At 43.8% G+C, this 21,274-nt stretch overlaps 1 long non-coding RNA gene across 1 annotated transcript in view; it reads left to right on the forward strand.

Moving 5' to 3' along the window:
* LOC119940604 overlaps positions 1-21,274 on the forward strand; it is a 71,760-nt gene that overhangs the window by 23,471 nt on the left and 27,015 nt on the right. The window contains exon 3 of the long non-coding RNA XR_005455028.1: positions 18,748-18,881. This is a non-coding gene — a long non-coding RNA (uncharacterized LOC119940604). The remainder of the gene's footprint in view (positions 1-18,747; positions 18,882-21,274) is intronic.

Raw genomic sequence — 21,274 nt, forward strand, 5'->3', positions numbered from 1 at the left:
GTAGATCACTGTGCTAAATGCTTTGGAGTGTACAGCAAAAACAGAAAACATGGTCCCTGCCCCTAAAGAGCTATCAATCTAATGGGGGGGGGAGAGAGAGAAAGAGAGACACTTATCATTTACAAACTGAGGGAACAGAAGAAAGAACGTTTTACCCAAGTCCCTAACTTTTCCTTCAGTAACTCAGGTTGGAGTGTTCCTCCAAACCCTCTTGAATCTGTGGAACCGGCTGATATTATACCATTCTCAGCAATACTATCAAAAGTACCAAAAATATAAAAAGTGTTCAGAGCACTGAGGTGCTTGGATAACACAAGTAAACTGCACAAGTAATTTACCATCTAATGAGGGAACAGGGAACTTAAACCGATGAATAAAGCGTAGTGCAGAGTGAGAAATATATACAAATAACAGACACAAGGGAGTAAATCAATAATGAATAAATGGATAAATCCATGAATGCTTTGTAGATTGGAGGGATTGGCGTTTTAAGAAAGGTGTTAGATTGTCAACCTTATATTCAAAAGAGGTATTTTCACCTTTTTTAAAAGTTGCAGTCTTAGGGTTTCACCTGAAATATGTCTTCATAACTCCTACCGTGCCCCAACCTTTAGACCCCTTTTTCCTTCACCACTCTAGGAGAATAGTGACCAGAGTCAGGGTCTGAGGAAATGGAGGGGAGACGTGCAGCAGCAGCAGTGGCTTCTCCTGCTGTTGCCATGGTCACCAGCTCTGCGGAGTTGCTGCTCCAGGTCTCCTGGACCGCTTTCGTGCATTCATTCAATCATATTTATTGAGCACTTACTGTGCAGAGCACTGTACACTTGGGAGAGTACAATAACAGTGACAACAAAACTGACCGCTTCTGGCTGTGCTCTTGTCTGAGACGCCAACTGTGTTTAGTGGGCAGCATTCATTCAATTGTATTTATCGAGCGTTTACTGTGTGCAGAGCACCATAAGCAGTAGCAGCAATAAGAGCAGTTTCTCTTCTCACCTGCTCCAACTGCTGCTGTTCCACTTCTTGCTTCCCTCACCGGAGCTTGGCCAGGACAGGGAGACCAGCGAGAAGAGGCTCAGTAGTGGGAGAAGTTAGTGTTGCTGTTGCCATAATGTCAAGTGCTTAGTACAGTGCTCTGCACACAGTGAGCGCTCAATAAATACGATTGAGTGAATGAATGAATGTATCCCCACTGTGACACTTTGCAGCGCCTCTTGGGGTATGCATACTTTTAGATGAGTGCTTTACTGAGCACTTACTATGTGCAGAGCACTGTCCTAAAAGCATGGGAAAATACAATACAACAGAATTAGCAGACACGTCCCTTTTTGTTTTGTTCACTTTTGGGGGATTTTCCGAGGTACCAGTACAATCAATCAATCAATCAATCATTCGTATTTATTGAGCACTTACTGTGTGCAGAGAGCTGTATTAAGCTCTTGGGAAGTACAAGTTGGCCACATATAGAGACAGTCCCAACAGTGGGCTCACAGTACAAGAGAAGCAGCATGGCATAGTGGATAGAGCACATGCCTGGGAGTCAGAGGGTCATGGGTTCTAATCCCGGCTTGGCCACCTGTCTGCTGTGTGACCTTGGGCAAGTCACTTCACTTCTCTGGGCCTCAGTTACCTCCTCTGTAAAATGAGGATTGAGACTGTGAGCCCCACATGGGACAGGGACTATGTCCAACCCAATTTGCTCGTATCAATCCCAGCGCTTAATACAGTGCATGGCACATAGTTAAGCACTTAACAAATTAAAACAAAAGTTCCTGGACCATTCCTTAAGAGCCTTCTTTGAGTGCCCTTTAATTCTGACTCACTGCAAATATAGCCTCAAAATTTGTGATAACGGATTTTCTCACTTCCAGTGATTATGTGTTGACTCCTCCGTCCTGAATTGAGTAATCAAGTAATCACAGTTCTGAACAATTGACTGAGTGTAAGGCCCTTTCCTGACCTGCTCTAATTAGCATTATTGGCCTTAGGAATGTGAAGGCTTTTTTAAATTTTATTTTTTTTAAGTCACAAGACAAAGACCATTGTAGGTCTCCTTTTAGCAGTTACTGTTGGAGGAAGGGGCATTGCTGTCCAAGCCTTGTTAGTCCAGTGGGAACAGCCTTGTTTCTAATATTTGTCTCAGGACACCATTACCAACTCTAGAGTAGAGGGGAAGCCTGAATTCCTTGCAGGTAACCTCCTTCTGAGGTCATGCACTGGCAAAGAAAGGAATTGTACTTTCCAAGTACAGTGCTCTGCACACAGTAAGTGCTCAATAAATGCAATTTAAATGAGTCTGTTGCTGAATTGCACTTTCCAAGCACTTAGTACAGTGCTCTGCACACAGTAAGCACTCAATAAATATGATTGAATGAATGAATGAGGTGAATCCACAGTGAATTACACTTGTTACCAATAGTGGGCATGGTGAGGGAAAAGTGAGAAAACAAATGACTAAAATAAGGCTTATGGAGTGTTTATGAATTTCATTCCCCCATCCCTGCTCCTCAGTAGCCCAAATAACTGAGATTTGTACCTATGTGGAGATTAAACGATGTCCGGGTTCTGAATTCAGTTCACTTTACTCTCCCGCAGAAGGAATCCTTAAAATATCTGCTGCTTTCAGAAATTGGACACACTATGAATCCAGTGGATTAGGAATTCCCAAATTCATTTTAAGAATTCAGGAAAATTAGAGTCAATTCTTTGTAACAATGAAGTTATCAAGGGTCATTGTGTGGTGAATTCCTGTGGGCAGTGTCTGAACCATTTATTAGTATCTGTTCCAGCTCTCAGTGCAATCAATCAATCAATCAATCGTATTTATTGAGCGCTTACTTTGTGCAGAGCACTGTACTAAGCGCTTGGGAAGTACAAGTTGGCAACATATAGAGACAGTCCCTACCCAACAGTGGGCTCGCAGTCTAAAAGGGGGAGACAGAGGACAAAACCAGACATACTAACAAAATAAAATAAATAGAATAGATATGTACAAGTACTCAGTACCTAGTAAGTGCTTAATGAATACCATTATCGGCATCTCTTGCCACCACATCATCATTAAAGTCCCTGTTGAGAAAATTTCATCCTTTTTCTTGATTCTGGCCCAACTGTCATATTTAGATTGATGCCAGATAGCTGGGGACTGGGGCAACCTTCAGGATTTGAAGAGTGTTTAGAACCCAGTTTGGCTACCAAAATGGGTTTTGGGGGTTCTGTTCCAACCAGTCTAGTCTGTGAGCCCAAGGAAAGATGAGATTGGATGGATTTGAAGACCTTATTCGGGATGTAGAGCACAGTAAGGGGCCATCCGAGGAAATTGAAGCTAACCTTTGTGACAACATCCAGAAGATGTCTTTTTCAGTGAAGGCATCTTTACAATTCCCTCCTGTCCAGTCCAAGACCTCACCCCCAAATCTTACGACTAGCTGGATTAAGCTCTTCATCGGATCGGTTCTTCCAGAGCTGAATACTCAAGAAACTTTTGTTGATCAGGTGATTGGTTTTACAACCCCATCCTACATTAAGGAGACTTTCCTTCCAAGAAAGAAAGCATGCTATATTTACAAATGGGAATCGAATAGGCCTTGCAACATTAGCTTTATTTCCAGTGTACCAGCTGAATAAAAATATGTGCTTATCCAAATGCATGTATCATCTGAAGGATATGTCAAAAGAAATCAGGGGGGGAAAAAAAGCAACACCATGCCCGTAGCTTGAAAGAGTGAAAAATAATTGCAGGCAAAATGTAGAAGGATGTCAGAATCTCACCCATGTGCACTGAACTCCAGCCTTCCTTTCAAAGGAGTGTGTTTGGAAAACAAAAGCTTCACAAACTTGTCCAAGAGTTGTGTTGCTATAGGAACTATCATAGAAAGATTTAAATCGGAGAGCTTTGTGGAGAGAAAGGATTTTTCTCTCCCCTTGAACGGTTTGAACCCACCTTACAGATAGACCTCCAAATTCATGAGCATTTTCACTGCTTTAAACGGTAGTCACAGCCATCTAATGGCTGAGGATATCTGAGGCAGCAGAAGATTTTATACTGTGAGCCGCGGGTGGGACGGGGATTGAGTTAACCTGTACCTTCCCCAGTGCTTGGAACAGTCTTTGACACATAGTAAGCATTTAATAAATGCCATAAAAAAAGATGAGTGTTAAAGTCTCTGGGGTTAGTCTTGATTTTAATGGTGTTGCCAAATGTTGTCCTTCCCCCACCACTTATTTACTTAGGACTCTGCCTCACTTCTTTTGGATTGTGAGTCTGTGACAAAGAAAAGTTGGGTTAAGCCTTCCTCTGTGCTCTTCACATATCATCCATGATGAATCAATCAATTTTGATCGCTGCATATCAGGTTGGTGTGTCTGCTGTTGTCTCCTAAAAGTCCACATTGTTTGAGACTCAACTTGATATTTCATCTTTAAAGCTTCCGTCCTCCCTCTCTGCTGGTGAAACCCCCTTTCCATTCACTTTGCAGCAGCTATTTAAAATGGCCTGTAATTTCCCCTCCCAGTAAGGCTTCCTGCAGCAATAACGATCGAAAGGTGACCTACATTGGTAATTATCTTGTGGCTTTAAAAAAAGGGAGTGTGTGTCATAAGGATGAAAGCTCTTTTCCTTGGATTATGAGGCTATTGAGAACAGGTCAGGAAGGGCATAGCTGCCTGTCCAACCATTCGGGACTGAGATTGCTCAATTCAGTAAGGAAGTGACAAACACCAAATCACAGGAGTGAGAAAATTCATTCTCACCAAGTTTGCGGCTAGTGATATTTTTCAGTAGGTCATAGTAAAAGGGCATTAACAAGGAGAAGCATAAGTTCAATTAGTGCTGAAGACATTTTAGGGCTCTTTTAAAGCTACCCAGACACTTTTACAGGCCAGGCTCAAAGACGCCCTCTTCTAAAACTTATCAAGTACCCATCAAGAAGAAAAATACTTGAATCAATCAGCAGAGCACTCACCCAACTAAGCACTTGGAAGTATACAATGAGTTAGAACGCACAATCCCTTCCCTCAGGGCTCTATAATCTAGCCAGGAGTTTACAATCTACCTGGAGATAGGAGGATCAGCAGCTATTTCCATGAGCTGTCCATCATTGGAAGTCATGTTTTGCTCAGCATTGGTGAGTAGACTCCATCCATATCTGGCTCCTTGTTTAGCGAAGTGCCATTCTCCTTAACAGTTCCTCTGTTCCTCTTTTATATGGAGTCCCGTGTCCAGAGATGCAGTTGTGGTTGGTATTTACTTTGTCAGCTTTTGTTCGGTTTGGTCTGGCCAGGATAAGGCTTATATGCAGTTTCCTTGGAGTACCTGGGTAACTATCCTTGGTTTTCTTCACTTATTTTCAGTCTGTAGGACTGTATTACCTGTGAAGCTGTTAATTATCATCTGCACAAACTTCTTTTTGCAAAACTCTAGAGCACAATTATCAGGAAACATCTGTTCCTGGTTGTTCTGTCTAAACCACAAGCTCACTGAAAGCAGGGATTGTGCCTACTTACTCTATTGTACTCTCTGAAGCATTTTCTACTGTGTTCCGCCCAGATTAAGCGCTCAATATATACCCTTGATTGACTGATCGTCTCAAAGATTTGTCATGATACTAATAGTTGTGGAGTAAGGAGAGTTTCATGAGAGATTAGATGTGAATTCGGACTCCAGTTCCCAAACCCCTTGTGGCATACATCTTCCCACGTTCACCAGGTGGGGCATGTGGGAAGAAACCCAAAAGAGCTGCTTTTAGGCAAGCTGAAAGGGGATAATTACAAATAGGATGGAGGCAAGAGGCACTTCAGTGAGCAAAAATGGTGTGACATTGCAGTGGGCAACGAGAGACAGCCGCAGAAGGCAGGCTTGGCATACAGCAACCATTAATCGGTGGCGGTTTGGGATCAGAAGTTTCAGAAAGTTTGGAGCACCAAGAGGGAGAAAGAAAAACGGCACAGAACATCATGGGAGTAAACAGTGCAGCAGGGGACAATCGTTATATATACATTGTATGAAAGGGTTTATCAATCACCTGTTGAGATCGATCTATCTCACAGTGGTTATAGCCACACAGTCCTATAGAAGCTCTAAAGGACTGAATTAGAAAATGAATAGTGGCCATGAATTCCTTTAGCTTGGCATTTCACTTGCTCCCTCAGCTGGGGCCATCAGGTCTCTAGGGCTTTTACCTGCTGCCGCAGCAATGAACAACCCATGAAAAGAAGCTCAAAAGAGCACCTGTTTCGAAAACCAAGACCCTCTTCATGGATGCCATTTTCTACACGCTACTTAAAAGCTAAGTTCTGGAAAAAAAAAGGAAAATTAGAAAAGAAATCTCTCAGGTTTCTGGAAGGTTTATTGCCTTATCTTCTTGAGGATTAGTTCGGGAGTCACTAAATACCATCGACTGAACCATTGGAATTCAGTATTTCACAGATCTGCCCAGGAATTTGTCAGTCTCCTGTCAGTGCCAGCAGCACAATAGAGAAAAAGGTATGCTTCTTTCAACTCACATGGACCTGACATTTACGAATAGCTAAGACCTCTCTGCAGAGACTGTGGCTGGGCTGGGAGACTAACCATTTGCCTGTCGAGTGTCTAATTATTCAACCCTCCTCCTCAGCCACCCTAAAAGCAGGGGAACAACTAAAACCACACTGTAGTCCTTCGGTTTGAAAACCCCTAATTTAAAGAATCACATAATGACGTTGACAACTTTAAGGCAGGAGTTGAAGGTACTCTGGCTAAATTTATCTCATCTGTCGCCCTGATTATTAACATTTCTTTATTTTTCTCCTTCTGGCTCAGAGGGGCCATTCTCTACTGGGGTTGAGTAGTTCATATTTTTCATTCCTTAGCACTGCCATCCGTCAGAAGCTTTCAACTGCGATCACCCAGAGTTAAATTTTTCCCTAAATCAAATTTACCCAGCCAAAGTTTCAAACAAGTATCATAAAAGTAATTTCCTATAAAAATTTCAGCTTCTCTTCCCAAGCGTAAAACTTTAAAATAGAGGGAAAATAGGGGAGCCAAAGAGGGTCAGATTTAAATCAAGAGTAAAACTTAGTTCTAAGGTAGCCAGCAAGGGCACCCAAAAACCCAGACTCTGAGACACATGCAACATCATATGTCACCCCAGGATGTGGTAAAATGGGATGGTGTCATAAGGACATCATTTCTGCAGAAGTCTTTTTGATTTTGCCCATATCTTCCCAAACTTCGAGTGTTTCTCTGTGGTACCCTGACCCTGCCTCTTCAATTGTTCAAGAGTCACTGCGATCCCTTTCAAGGTCCCTCTGAACACAGGTGCCACTTCAGGGACAGGGAACTTGGTGGCAGGAACTGAGGCAGATGGAAACTGGGCATTTAAAGTAAAAATACCAGATATAAAGTAATCAGGTATAATAACTGTGGTATTTGTTAAGTGCTTACTATGTCCCAGGCACTCTACTAAGCGCAGGGGTGAATGCAAGCAAATTCGGTTGGACATAATCCCTGTCCCACATGGGACTCAAGCTCTCTCGTTCACCCCTCACATCCAAGCTGTCACCAAAACCCGCTAGTCTCACCTCCACAACATTGCCTGATGCCAATTTGTACTTCCCAAGTGCTTAGTACAGTGCTCTGCACATAGTAAGCGCTCAATAAATACGATTGATTGATTGATTGATTGATCTGCCCTTTCCTCTCCATCCAAACCGTTACCCTGCTCATTCAAGCTCTCATCCTATCCCGTTTGGATTACTGTATCAGCCTCCTCTCCGATCTCCCATCCTCCTGTCTCTCCCCACTTCAATCCATACTTCACACCGCTGCCTGGATTGTCTTTGTCCAGAAACGCATGTTACTTCCTTCCTCAAAAATCTCCAGTGGCTACCAATCAACCTACGCATCAGGCAGAAACTCCTCACCTTCAGCTTCAAGGCTGTCCATCACCTCGCCCCCTCCTACCTTCTTCTTCTTCTTCTCCAGCCCAGCCCGCATCCTCCGCTCCTCTGCCACTAATCTCCTCACCATGCCTCGTTTACGCCTGTCCCGCCGTCGACCCCCGGCCCATGTCATCCCCCTGGCCTGGAATACCCTCCCTCCGCACATCCCCCAAGCTAGCTCTGTTCCTCCCTTCCAGGCCCTACTGAGAGCTCACCTCCTCCAGGAGGCCTTCCCAGACTGATCCCCCTCTTTCCTCTCCCCCTTGTCCCCCTCTCCACCCCCCAACTTACCTCCTTCCCCTCCCCACAGCACCTGTATATATGTATATATATTTGTACGTATTTATTACTCTATTTATTTATTTATTTTATTTGTACATACTTATTCTATTTATTTTATTTTGTTAATATGTTTTCTTTTGTTCTCTGTCTCCCCCTTCTAGACTGTGAGCCCACTGTTGGGTAGGGACCGTCTCTATATGTTGCCAACTTGTACTTCCCAAGCACTTAGTACAGTGCTCTGCACACAGTAAGCGCTCAATAAACACGATTGAATGAATGAATGAATGAATGAATTTTACAGAAGAAGGAACTGAGGCACAGAGAAGTTAAATGACTTGCCCAAATTCACACAGGAGATAAGTGGCAGAACCGAGATTAGAACCCACATCCTCTGACTCCCAAGCCCATGCTTTTTCCACTAGGCCAAGCTGTGCAACCCATGCATGAAAACCAGACTGTCTAGTATAAAAACTAGTTTAATGGCTTAGTTCCCTGCCATCTGGTAGGGTATTGAACTCAAGTCTAAACCTATTCCCACTGGTCTGTGTTCCAATGCAGATAAATGAATGGAGAAATGGCCTGACCCTTTCCCCACCACTGTGGGGGTCAACAGGGTTATGCGGTAGGTCTGGTCTGTCCTGCCGTGCTCAAGGATAGGCTAAGATAGATTCAAGCAACAAATGATTATGCTTCCAGTCCACTAGAAGACTCTTCAGCTCAACAGGATAAGAGCATCATCAGCAAGTTCTGAGGCGGTGGTTCAGGACCTGCTATATCTAGATGATTGTGCTCTATTGACACATTCACAAAAAGGCATGTCCTTGATTGTGGATTGCTTTGCAAGTGCTACAAAATCTGTGAGGCCCAGGAGGGGCAGAGACCATATTTAATTCCCATCTATGCCTTCTCTCCCAGCTCCTAGTACAGCAGTGCTCTGCACATAGTAAGTGCTTAATGAATACTACTACTTCTCTTACTACTATATGCTTCTGTAGTCTGACTGTGTTTGAAAAAACAGAAGTCATGAACCAGCATACCCCTGGCAAACCCTACACGTAACCAAAGGTTTTCATTGGCAAGACAGAACTCAAATTAGTCATTGAATTCTGCTACTTAGGCTATACCCTGCCCAAACATATCCAGATTTATTTTACTTGTACATATTTACTATTCTATTTATTTTGTTTTGTTAATATGTTTTGTTTTGTTGTCTGTCTCCCCCTTCTAGACTGTGAGCCTGCTGTTGGGTAGGGACCGTCTCTATATGTTGCCAACTTGTACTTCCCAAGCGCTTAGTACAGTGCTCTGCACACAGTAAGCGCTCAATAAATACGATTGAATGAATGAATGAATGAATGAATGAAAAGAGAGAAAATAAGATTGCTTTAACAAGCAACATGGTTGCTCCGGGTAAAGGTTAACTGTTTCCTTTGTTATAAATTGGTAATCCCAGGCTATTTATATAATACAGTTTCCTTCCAACTTGGGTTCGCTCTTCCAAGGCTTCGCCCCTCTCTTTCGTTGTCATGGCTGGTGCCTTAGTGATACCACCCAAACATGTTCCTGACTTCTACCCTTCAATTCTGCTCAGTCCGAAGCTTCATTTGCCCTGTGGAGCTAGAGAGGAGAACAAGAGAGAGACTCTCAGTGGGGGTTCTGTACCAAACCATGACTCTTGGGTTGGAGACCGTCACCCTTCAAGACTTAACTGTTAGATTTATTCTTTTATCCGTTTTATAGAGACCATTTTTCCTGAGGTGCTCACATTACTGTATTTTACGTTGCAGTTGCATTAGAAACTGCGGTAGTGTTTGAAGTTCTCTAACTATTAGAATTCTTGCCTTTTGATCTCAAGAAGCACTTGAAAGGGCTCAAAGCCAAATGTACACTTTTTCAAATAGCACAGAAGAAAAGAAGCAACAGCAAAAGGCTGAGGAGTGGGCACTTTTGATGACTGAAGAAAGCAGCTACTGTGGAGAAGGAGAAAGGGACCCTGCCTAGGGAAAGGAGATTGTTTTGAGGGGCTAAAGAATCTTGCTCTGCCATTGGGCTTGATTCTGGCCATAGTTCAAGCAGCCTATCTGGGGGTTGACTTGTGCCATGTCTAAACCGCAGTGAAAAACACCCTCTGTGAAAGCACAAAAATAGCAGTAACATATGCCCAGTTGTTTTTTAACAACAAAACCGAATTGTGTCTAATTGTATGTTTAAGCAACAATACACTCTGAAGCAGTTTATTGTCCTGAGCTTGACAGAAGCCAGAGGAGATTTTCCCTGCTAAATAAGGCAACCAAGCTATTTATTGGCCTGGGCTCTTGCCCTTCTCTGTGCCTGCATGCCTCTCAGAACACTATAAGTGATGGTGCACGGCAGATTTCTTTTGGCCTGTGAACTGAGCCCCTGCCCTTCAAATCCAGTTTAAAAACAGGATGTGATGATGAAGATTTTAAGAATATAGAAGGTGAAAGATAGAGAAAAGTGTAGTGATTGTTAACACTATCTTATCTTATACACCCTATCTTAAAACCCCACCAGAAGGCAGGGATGAAAGTAAAAAAATGTTTTCTGCCCAGGCATGGAGCAGGGGGTGTGGGGGCAGCTCATCAAATGGGGGTGGGAACAGAACCGGGACAAGATTTGCTCCAACCTGCCCCCAGCCAGTTGAGGATAATGGGAACCCCCCTCACCTCACCCCCCAGGGATGTACTTGGCTTGCCTCCTCACACTTCTGGAGGGCCTAGAATTGGGGTCGGGAGGTAGCGGGGCTAAAAAGGGAGGTAGTGGGGCTAAAAAGGGAGGTAGCGGGGCTAAAAATCTTCCCCTGCTTTTCAAAAGCAGAGGGGCAAAAATATTTAAAGGGTAGGACTCCATTTGCCAGTGGAATTTAGTAAAAGGCAGAAAAAGACAATCTAGGATGAATTGTTGCTCTGCTGTGCAAAGCTTTGTGCAGAGCTTTATTAGAAAGATATCACTGCCTTTAGGCTCAAAGATGCTAATATTGATGCTGAAGTTTTTATCTGAGTGCGTGAGCAAACAATGGGTGACTGATAATCCCTTCCACAGGGTGAACTGCAAAGATTATGCCTTGCTGAACTGTTGTATTTGCTATCCCCAGGGCCTGGCAACATTTTTGTTTTTCCTTCTTTGTGAAAGGATCTTCCTGAAGCCTCTGCCCTGTAGCAGAAATCCCATGTCTCACTGTCGCATACCAAGCTGTCCTGTCTTGGGCTGCCGACTACCTACTCTCCATAGTTAAGCCTCCTATGTTTTCGTTCTTGCTCTCACTATTTCCATGCAGCCACTGTCTACCTGTCTCTTCCATTAGATTGTAAGCTCCTTGGGGGGAGAGATAGGCTCTTTAGCTTCACTGTGCTTTTCAAAATGCCTAGTACAGTTCACTGCAAAGTCCACTTACCTTGCCTTACCTAAGTTTTAGCCTTCTTGCCTCTCTTCCCTCTCCTTTGACCCTGATTTTCCCTTCTCCCCCAGTCCTTATCCCATTGCCCTGCCCTGTCTCCTGGGGGGCCTATTCCTAACCACCCCTTAAATTTCAAGTTGCCTAATTCTTGGCCTCATTATGTCAAACAGTTGGAAATGAGAGAAGGGGGAAAATTTTAGGAACAAAGCCCTTCAGGCAATATAGCCCACAACAGAGCTTGTAAAATGCACGATGGAGATCTCTTCCAACTCCATGCCCAGTTGCCATATGTGAAGCAGCGTGGCTCAGCGGAAAGAGCACGGGCTTGGGAGTCAGAGGTCGTGAGTTCTAATCCTGGCTCCGCCACTTATCGGCTGTGTGACTTTGGGCAAGTCACTTAACTTCTCTGTGCCTCAGGTACCTCATCTGTAAAATGGGGATTAAAACTGTGAGCCCCATGTGGGACAACCTGATTGCCCTGTATGTATTCCAGCGCTTAGAACAGTGCCTGGTGCATAGTAAGCACTTAACAAATGCCATCATTAATTAATTAATGTGAAAGCCCACGGAACTGGGGGCAGTTGGGTTAACCAGGAGGACTCCCTGGGCATCCCAACTAACCAACCGGGTGGGTTAGGCTGTTCTGTGTCATTTTTCCCAGAAAGTTTGGCCTGTAATTATCAATTGCCACAGAGTGCTAGGAGGACTCCTCCAATCAAGTCTTCATCTCTCTTCTTTTTCTCCCCTCTGATTAACCCAATGCCTCAGGAGGTCCAGTCACTTTTCTGCTATCTTCTAGTCCTTTGGCAGCTAGATTAAGATCCTAAGTGTGAGAATGAAAAAGCATCCTTTTCAGGTTCTCAGCAGGTGGGAGACACACTTCGGCTTGTCAGATCCGTTGCTGCCCTGGCTTGCTCAGTCAGAATGGGTCAGTGAGACACTTGTGTTAGAATAAAGCGTCAGAAGAGTGGCATGCTGAGAGGTTCTGTTAAAGTCTTGTTAGTGTCCAGCCTGCCCTGTGAGAAGAAAATTATATTCATAGAACTGTCCTCCCCACACCAAAGATTACACGTACCAAACAGATTGCCCCGTGGGGCTTTTGTCTGTTGAGTGTAAGACAGATGATTAGGCTTTTTTTACCCCCAAAGATTCTTGTTGTCTTACTATTGTCCAAGACAATATCATGCAGAAATTACACAAAGGCTATTCTTAGTGGCTGCGGTTTGATTGTGAGGACAGCCCTTCTCAGCCCCTTCTCTCTCAGCTGGAGAAATTCAGTATCATAATAGCTCTGCACTGTGCAGTTAAAGTTTCAAGGAGACCTCCTCAGGAAACAGTGATTCCTGCTGAGGCAGTGAGGCTACGATGGGCAGTAAGGACCATGAAAGCCAGCCTCCAAACCAAACATTATTTTAGCCATCAAAGTGGTGTTTTAGAGTTCCCAGTGGACTTGACTCCCTTGCTGTCAGGATTGGGAGAGGGAGACCTTGAGGGGGGCCAGTTCAGAAACACCTTAACTAGGATCTGAGGTTAAAGGTGTGAACCAGTTGTGTGAACCAACGTTTTGGAGGCCGCAGGCAACTCTGAAAGAAGCCAGCAATAAAGGAGATTGATATTCTTTTCATTCTGTCTCTAGGAAAATTATGAGCACTGTGACCTAGTGTACAGAGCACAAGACAGGAGCCAGGAGCACTAAATTCTAATCCAGGTCCACTACTTGTTTGCTGTGTGACTATGGTCAATTAACGCGTGCCTAAGTCTACTCATCCATAAAGTGGGAATCAAATGCCTATTCTCCCTCCCACTTAAACTGCGAGTGCCATGTGGGACAGGGACTGAGCTTGATCTAAATACTCTGCATGTAATCCAGTGTTTAGCACAGTGCTTGGCATGTAAACTCTTGGGCAAGGAACACGTCTGTTAATTCTGTGTATTTTACTCTCCCAGTCGCTTAGTATAGTTCTCTGAATTGATTGGCTGATTGATAAAGGCTTACAAGCCAATACCTTACAAATACCACAAATTATTAGACAAGGTTCATTCATTCAATTGTTTTTATTGAGCGCTTACTGTGTGCAGAGCACTGTACTAAGCGCTTGGGAAGTACAAGTTGGCAACATATAGATTTGTTGATTTGAGTATTATTTTCCTGACAGTGCCATGGAATAAGAGCTGGGAGTTGGCGAATCTGTGAGTGTATGTGTGATTACTGGTTTGGAAACTGATTTGCTATTTGACAGGAGGGAGGAAGGAAGACACTGGACTGTCCGTTTCTATACTTTTTACCAAGTGTTGTTTCTGCTCTTGACTAGAATACGTTCCGTGCCCTCATTAGAGTGAGGTTTCTGACAGAAAAGAGCATTGTGCCGAAGCGTAATCATGCTAGTCAAGGTTGGTGAAAGGACGAGCTCTGCTTAGCGTGTCCCATGGGTGAGGGAAGCTACTAGGAGCTGAAGGACCACACTATTGTGTGGAGGCAGTTGTTAGCTATAGTGATGCTATGGTGACTCCTGAATATACCCAAGAATGTCGGGGTCCCCTCTGCTGTTTCCACCCCCTGTCTCCGTTTTCAGTCACGGGGCACATGAGCTGAAAACTAGACTGTCTGATGTACAGCTGTATGAATGGCTACCCTAAGTGGAATTCTGGGGAAATTATTCTCCAGGCACTTCCTGGAAACCCAAACATTACTTTCTCGACAGTGAGTTTTGTCTGTGCAGAGGACACAGTATAGGGTATGATAATCAAGGTTCCTTCCTTTTCAGATCAGTAGGGAAACAGTCACATTCGTGGGCAGATGATGGAACCTAGGGTGAAATGTTTTTCTAACCCTCCTTGTCCTTTGCACTTAAAAATGCAGGAAGGTGACAACAAGCATTCTGCAATTTGAGTCTCCGTCAATGCCCCAAGAGCCTGTGCCGCCATGTGTCTCCTCAGGGTACACTAGATCTCTCTTGAGGCTGCAGAGCAGCCGATCTTTCCGGTTGGCCTTCTTAGGCTGCCTCAACCCTGAATTCTGGATATCCCATTGTCAGTTTTCAAACACAACTACCTCTGAAGTCTCCCAGGCCCTGGGGATAAAAGGAAATCCTCAGGACGTCAGAGCCCCCTTCATTTTAGTGCACTATTTCCATCTTTTCCCCGAAAAGGCAGTTTTTAAAAATCCCAACTGTTATAGGTTGCCTCATGGAGTGATTTGCCATTGACTTTCAGCTAGATTATTACTGAGAAGCCTAAAAGCTACCCCACAGTCAGCGGGAAGTAGAAGGCAGAGAAACAAGGGATTTGAGTCATCCACAAACAGGATAGTCAACACCTCAGTGAACTGGAAACAGCAATCTCCCTAGGCCATATTTAAAGACTGCACAGTGGCCCATCAGCCCAGTCCCCTACAACTTGGATGTTTCGGCTTTCCTCCCTCCCTCCCTCACTCTGCAGCCTCTGAACTAGCTAGCTATTTTGTTCCCTGAGGACCCTTGCGAACCAAACGGTTTGATTATCTACGGGTGGGTTGGTTTTCCAGTCTGCGCAAGCCCTTCACATCAAGCGGAAAGCCTGTTGGTTTCTGCCCTTCATTGCTTTCAGTTATCGCTCTCTCTTCTCCAAGTCTGTTGCATCCCAGCCACAGTTTGGAAAACTTCTCCAGCTGGAAGGGAAGTAAAATCAGCCGAGTCCAAAATGCTCAGAAGAACACAAGGGCCACAACCAAGACTGGATGCACCTTGGCAGAGTTGGCCTAGTGGAAAGATCACCAACCTGGGAGTCAGAGGACTTGGGTTCTAATCCTGATCTGCTACTTGTGCGCTGTGTGACCTTGGGCAGGTTGCTCAGCTTCTGTGTGTCTCAGTTATCTCATCTGTAAAATGGGGATTAAGACTGACAGCGGAACAGGGACTGTGTCCAACCCAATTTCTTATATCTATCCCAGGGCTTCGTACAGTGTCTGGCACATAGTAAGTGTTTAACAAGTACCATTAAAAAAAGAAAAATTGCCCTTTGGGCCATCCCAAGCATTTAGCAATAATAATAATAATAATGATGGCATTTATTAAGCGCTTACTATGTGCAAAGCACTGTTCTAAGCGCTGGGGAGGTTACAAGGTTTTCAGGTTGTCCCACGTGGGGCTCACAGTCTTAATCCCCATTTTACAGATGAGGTAACTGAGGCACAGAGAAGTTAAGTGACTTGCCCAAAGTCACACAGCTGACAATTGGCAGAGCCGGGGTTTGAACCCATGACCTCTGACTCCAAAGCCCGGGCTCTTTTCCACTGAGCCACGCTGCTCCTCAGTGTACAGTGCTCTGCACACAGTAAGTGCTCAATAAATACGATTGATTGATTGAACTGGCAAGGTGCGTTTCAGATGGGGAAGGCAAGGAAAACTGAAGGTTCACTGGGTCATCTGCATTAAATGGATAACATCCAGACTGAACACAAACCACGATGCAAGCCCCAGTTGCACAGATAATTAATATTTCTCAAGTGGCTAATCATGGGCTAATTCCTAAAATAGCTCATGAAAAATCAGAGTGATTTATTTTCTGTGCTAGGACAAAATGGATCCAGGGAATCAGCACCAATTGATAAAAAGAGATTATAAAAAAGGCAAAGTTTTGTACACAAACATCCTGTCACATACTAAACATAAGCAAATAAAAAGCAATAACTTTATACCACTTCAGGGTATTTTGTTCTCTGAATGAGTATGGCATGGTCTTTCAAGCCTGTGGTTATAATTTCCCAATTTGGGTCAAAAGAGAACTAGGGAGGAAAGTGCTAAGTGGTAATTATAGCTTTGTCTCTTTTTGACCTTCTGTAGAAGAAAATGTTGTTTATTCAGTTCTCTTTCCATAAAGATGAGTAAAGGAAGGAAAATAACAAAGGCTTTGTTTCAAATCCACCTTTGGTTTTTATCTAAATTCAATATCCTACCAAATGATGTTTCTATAAAGCCAGTGTAATTTTTCAGAAAGAAGATGGACATTTATCTTTTCCTGGTGGGCTCATTTTAGCAAAACCATCCCTTGATTGACTGGGAAATCAATTAGTGGGAAAATACCAGGGGATAAATGCCACCTTTTGATCATCGCTCTTGGATTTTATACAGTTCAATTGTGTTGGGGAAAAAGGAGGAGCAGAAAAATCACTCAGTGAAGCAGGGCCTCTAACTAGAGGAGATAGGAGACTTTGACAAGGGTAGGGACACCAGGCTGCAGAAAAATTCACCTGGGAGTTTGGTCTAGGTTGCTCTGCAGAAGCCTGGTCACAATCATCCCATTCACATCAGCCAGTTAAAACCCAGGCTTCTGGGTTTTAAAATGCAGTGTCCGAAGCTTGACTTGCCGTCAATCCGAAAAATAATTAGGCTTATCGATCAATGGTAATAATAAGAATAGAAAGAGTGGCATTTGTCAAGCAGTGAGGTGGATACGAGCTTGGCAGGTCAGATCCAGTACCTGTCCCATATGGGGATCACAGTCTAAGAGGGAAGATGAAGAGATGACAGATGAGGAAACTGGCACAGAGAAGTTGTGACATGCTCCAGATCATCATCATCATCACCAATCGTATTTATTGAGCGCTTACTATGTGCAGAGCACTGTACTAAGCGCTTGGGAAGTACAAATTGGCAACATATAGAGACAGTCCCTACCCAACAGTGGGCTCAAAGTCTAAAAGGGGGAGAACATCAGGCATCACACATCAGGCACGTGGTGGAGATGGGATTCATACCCCAGTCCTCTGATTCCCACTCCCATGTTCTTCCCATGAGGTCACACTGTATTTCCAAGTGCCTTCGGGGTGCACTAATGTTTATCTCCTCCATTTAGAATATAAGCTCCTCCTGGGCAAATCATGTGTCTTGGGAGCTGTTAAATCGTATTTATTGAGTGCTTACTGTGTGCAGAGCACTGTACTAAGCACTTAATTCTCCCAAGTAGTTGGTTCAGTGGACTGCACCCAGTGAGCACTCAAAATATACTACCACAGCCAAGACAACTATGCTACTATTACTATTACATCCTTGGCAGAGTACTGAAGATGGTCCCTGACCTTGGAGAAACTTCGAAGGGACAGATAGGCAGACATAAATGCCTTCCAAATAGGAGGGGGGCATAACTAAAACTGGCGATTGGAAAAGTGTGGAAAAAAGGAATACGTGAATAATTACATGGGTTCATCATCATGATGATGCTGGGGAGGATTCTGCCTCAATTTGCAAATGTCCAAGTGTTCCCCACTCCCTCCTCTCTTGCCTTTGTCTGGCCAGAAGTTCCACCAGAGTTTGAAGTAAATAGACTGTGTATGGGGAGAACTTTCCACAGCTGCCAGTTTCCTTGTCAAAACCACTGAAATTCTGGCTGTGTTCTTTTTCTAGTTCCCGGCTCATGTGGAAAATGAAATTGCCTTGCATTTTTTTCCTTTGGCAAGCAACAATTTGTAGAGGTTTTCCCAGGGTGTAATAAGCAGTTCTATTTCCCCCTTTTTCCACGTTTTTTTTTTTCCCACTTTCTCAGGAGACTGTAGATTGGATTAAAGCTGACTGACTGTTAGAGGAGCAGCAAGTTGAAAACCAGCATCTCTGTGTACACAGGTTGTCAAGCTGCAAAGCCAAGCCATGACTTTTCTCTTTCGGTGATTGGAAAGGAAAATGGAAAAGAGTTCAGACCCAGATATCATTTTGAATTATTCAACTGATAACTGGATCCTTCAAAGCACATAATGAACGAGGTCAGATTTCTGCCCTTCGCTAGACGGGTCGGCCTCCAATTCAGTCCTCTGACACAGAGCGTTGAATTTGAATGGATCCAAAATAGATCAGTTGAGAACTCACTATGGATAATAATAATCATAATCATAATAATTGTGGCGTTTGTAAAGTGCTTACTATGTGCCAAGCCCTAGGGCAGATACAGTACAATCAGATCCGACACAGTCCCTGCCCTACTTGGGGCGGACGATTTAAGGGGGTAGAAAAGGTAATTTAATCCCCATATTATATAAATGAAGAAACCAAGACCCGGAGAAGTTAAGTGACTTGCCCAAGGTCACACAGCTGGCAAGTGTCAGAGCCAAGATTAGAAGCCAGTTCTCCTGATTCACAGTCCCATGCTCTTTCCACCAGGCTATGCTTCTTCTCTATGAAGACCACGTTGAAGAATTCTCCTCACTGTTGTACAGTTGGGTTGGCTCTTCCTGCTTCCTGGACAACGTTCTTTCACGTGGCTACCTGTCAAAAGTTCAACTTCACTCCATCAGGTGCTTCTCCATTCATTTTTCTATCCGTCGGTCTGTTTTCTTATCTGCATTTCTTGTTTTCTAGACATGGTTTTATTTATCATGGTTGTGATATTGAATAGTGAGGATTCTTGTAGTGGGGGGAAGACCAGATTATCTAGCTTCATTTCTGAATCCAGCTGTTTTGCATGCGTACACACACACACACTCATGGGCATCTATACATCTTTTAGACTGTGAGCCCACTCTTTTAGACTGTGAGCCCACTGTTGGGTAGGGACTGTCGCTATGTGTTGCCAATTTGTACTTCCCAAGCGCTTAGTACAGTGCTCTGCACATAGTAAGCGCTCAATAAATACGATTGATGATGATGATCTATACACGCATATACACACACATGCACATACACTTTCCTGTTGGAACGAGAGTTATCTCTATGAGTTCTAGTTTCCTGGGGCCCTATTTTACCTTCAGGGAAAAGGGAAAAAAACCTATTTGAGCACTGCCTTTCAGTTTTATGAACAGCAGCCAAACCTGGTGAAGATGTTCCAGGGCCTTGTCCTCTGAGCAACACCAGCAAGTGCCCAACATCAACACTGTCATAGGAGGTGTGTGGTCAGAGACGCTTTATTTGTTTCAATTAAATTACCCATCAGACATGTCGCTTCAGAAGCAGAAGAAAATGTTGCGAAACTGTCTAGCCCCTGAGAGTTGCTGGTGGAAGAATAATTAGGTTGCAGTCTTTCCAGCTGTGCAAGCATGAATGAAATCATTATGTGATGTTCAGAGTCTATCTGCTTGTGGTGGAATTGCTTCCCATCTCAAATGCATTCAGAGACAGCTCTGCCCTCCAAGACAGGTGCCCCAGGACTGAAATCACTGCCCCCCAGCATAGCTCTGCTTCTGAGAGGCTGGGAATCCACTCCCATTAGTTTGTATCTACTCCAATCAATCAATCAATCAATCGTATTTATTGAGTGCTTACTGTGTGCAGAGTACTGTACTAAGCGCTTGGGAAGTACAAGTTGGCAACATATAGAGACAGTCCCTACCCCACAGTGGGCTCCAGTGCTTAGCCAGTGCTTGGCACAAAGCAAATGCTAAATAAATGAACTTTTTAGGTAATAAAAGGAGCACAGGGCTCACCAGAGAAAAATGGCATCTCCCAGTGATAATAATAATAATTGTGGTATTTGTTAAGCACTTAACAAGTACCGTGTCAACCACTATACTAAGCACTGTTGTAGATACAAGATAATCAGGTCCCATATGGGGCTCACAGTCTAAGTAGGAGGGAGAACAGGTATTGAATCCCCGTTTTTGTAGATGAGGGAACTGAGGCACAGAGAAGTAAAGTGACTTGCCCAAGATCAAACAGCAGACACGGGATAAAGCCTGTATTAAAACCCAGGTTCTCTGACTCTCAGGCCTGTCCCCTAGGCCATGCTGCTTCCTATGTATAGGAAGGACAGCTGTGTATCCACATATAAACAGAAACAGGTGTTCATTTGATTCTGCCTTTTGGGGAAGAGAACAGACATTCAGCTCTTGGGGGTCAAATCACCACAGGGCTTTAACTTCTGACACTTTGTACCGCACAAATCCATGTACCTCAACTGACAAGCTCTTCAAAATATATCTGCATCGAATATTGCTCTGCTGGTTAGTATTATTATCTTTCTTTGTGAGTTGCTGTAACATTACAGCCCAATCTCCTGATGGAAAAGCAAAGGTCAGAGTACCGAAGACTTCAGTAGCATCTTCTCTGACCATCTGTACATCTTGGCCACTTAACTTGCAGTGAAGTAGAAATCAAAACTTGGCTCCAGTTTCTCTATTTGGTAACATTTTATTAAAGGTTAAGCCATTGCTATTGCACATTAATGCTTCCTATATGCCTTCAGATGCTATTATACTAATTAGAACCCACAGATGGACCGGCTTGAAGAGGAAATCATAGCCCCGCAGCACACTGTAATTGTTTTAAAGGGCATCCATGAACTATTACCAACTGACCCGCGAGATGGAGTCAAGCCAGTTGTCTTTCCTTGCCATATCTTGAAATCTCACAAGAGGACCTGGATTCTAATCCTCATTCCACCACTTGCCTGCTCTATGACCTTGGGCAAGTCCCTAATGCTTAATATGGTGTTTGGCACATAGTAAGTGCTTAACAAATGCCACAGTTATTATCATTAGTATGAAGATTCCAACTGGTGGGTGGGGGTCAGGATTCAGGGCCAGGACTTAGTGGAATAATAGTAAAAATAATAATTATGATATTTATCAAGCTCTTACTATGTGCCAAACACTGTACTAAGTGATGGAGTAGATTCAAGATATTTATATTGGACATAGTCCCTGTCCAACATGGGGCTCATAGTCTATGTAGCAGAGAGTAGGGTTTAATTGCC

Source organism: Tachyglossus aculeatus, chromosome 19 (genome assembly GCF_015852505.1).
Source record: "Tachyglossus aculeatus isolate mTacAcu1 chromosome 19, mTacAcu1.pri, whole genome shotgun sequence".
NCBI lineage: Eukaryota > Metazoa > Chordata > Mammalia > Monotremata > Tachyglossidae > Tachyglossus > Tachyglossus aculeatus.